Raw genomic sequence first — 1,867 nt, 5'->3', positions numbered from 1 at the left:
CCATGTGTGTTTCAGTAAGCAGAGTGAGAGGTGATAGTTAAAGACACCCAGTGTTCACCCCTGCCATCCACATGCATGCACACTCACGTACATGTGAGCCTGCACGCACACACGTCTGCATAGGAACACTCAGACATGGATGCCCACAGATGACTCACACAATCACACAAAAAAGAATTTTAAAAAATTAGAATAATAAATTCGTCATCAATGGGTAAGCCTCCACACTCAAGCTAGCTTTTGCAACATTCTTAGTTCTCTGACCATCCCATCTACAGAGTGTTAGCAGATCCTTCTTGGAACCCATCAGACTTGGTTATTTATGTGTTTCCTATAAGCCTTTATTTAGCTCAGCCTCAACTTATACATTTTATTTACCTGTCTTACTTCTTACTAAAAACTGTATTTTAAAAATATTTTATTCGTGCTCGCTTCGGCAGCACATATACTAAAATTGGAATGATACAGAGAAGATTAGCATGGCCCCTGCGCAAGGATGACACCCAAGTCTGTGAAGCGTTTCATATTTTTATCCCAAGCTAAGATGTGAGTATGCTTCAGAAATACCAGTGGGCGTTGCTGTCTTCAGTAGAACTATAAAGGAAGGCTTACTCGAAGTGATGGATTCAGTAGTCCTCAACAACTAATGACTGGGGGGAAAGCAAAGGATACGTCCCTCTAAAACATGAATAAAATCTTTAAGGAAAAAAATATTTAATTTTTTTTCATATATTTATTTGCAAGCAGAGAGACAGACAGTGAGAGAGAGAGAGAGAGAGGAGAGAGAATGAGAATGGGCACTCCAGGGCCTCCAGCTGCTGCAAACGAACCCCAGATGTATGCTCCTGGCTTTACGTGGCTCCTGGAGAATCGGACCAGGGTCAATAGGCTCTGAAGGAAGCGCCTTAACCACTGAGAAATCTCTCCAGGCCTCTAAAAACCACTTTGATGACCCTATTTTCATGGCCCCTCACAAAAGAAAGGCGGTGGCAGGCACACACTCAGTGTAGGCTGTCATTGACTGCTGACTGCCTGAGGGGGAAATGCCCAAGTGGCCTGTGACAAAAGGAAGCCAAGTCTTAGTAGTGTGCCTGAGCAGGAAAAGCAGAAGTGGTATGTTTAAGGTCCAGAGGGCCGGAAGGGTTGTTGATGTGAGCAAGGGAGGGGCCTGGCAGAGGAGCATGACTAGGGTCAGGCGGGCTTACTGACGTGACCATTTAGGAGTGATGGACACATGAAGACAAGGCTTTTTGATGACTATAGTGAGTAAGTATGGATTTGGTGATCCCTGTGTCTACTTAATTGCTTGAAACGTAACTCCTTGTCTAGCGGCACCAGGCTTGCAGCTGGATGAAGGTTCTGTGAGATAGGAAATTAATTATGTCATCATAATATTGAAAATATTTGATCACCTCACCTGTATAGTAAAATGCAAATTTCTTCAAACCAAATAAATAAATAAGAATAGCTGGTGGAGCCAGCTCACACCTGTAATCCAAAGTTTTAGAAGCTCAAGTCCAAGGTCAGCCTGGGCTACATAGTGAGTTCAAGGCTAGTCTGTCCTCCAGAGCAAAATCCTGTCTCCAAAATACCAAATGAAGCTCGGTGTGTTGGCGTATGCCGTTAATCCCAGCACTTAGAGGCAGAGGTAGGAAGATTCCTGTGAGCCTGAGGTCACCCTGAAACTACATAGTGAATTCCAGAACAGCCTTGCCTAGAGCAAACCCCCCCAGAAAAGAGTTAATTCAGTTATAGTCTGTTGTTTGGGGATAAAGGGAACTTAGAGGAAGTATCTAAAACAAACAGTAAAATTAATTGCAACTTCATCTTCCTGGGTTACCATGGTCAGGCATTGCAGTAAAGCCAG

The 1,867-nt window shown here is 43.7% G+C and overlaps 1 non-coding gene across 1 annotated transcript; it reads left to right on the top strand.

The window, feature by feature from the left end:
- Window positions 1–424: 424 nt before the first annotated feature.
- LOC123455257 lies at window positions 425–531 on the top strand. Its single transcript, XR_006633794.1, has one exon. It is a non-coding gene; the product is annotated as a U6 spliceosomal RNA (small nuclear RNA).
- Window positions 532–1,867: the final 1,336 nt, after the last annotated feature.

The sequence above is a fragment of the Jaculus jaculus genome, chromosome 15 (assembly GCF_020740685.1).
Source record: "Jaculus jaculus isolate mJacJac1 chromosome 15, mJacJac1.mat.Y.cur, whole genome shotgun sequence".
Taxonomy (NCBI): domain Eukaryota; kingdom Metazoa; phylum Chordata; class Mammalia; order Rodentia; family Dipodidae; genus Jaculus; species Jaculus jaculus.
This window is presented reverse-complemented; position numbering and strand designations above follow the sequence as displayed.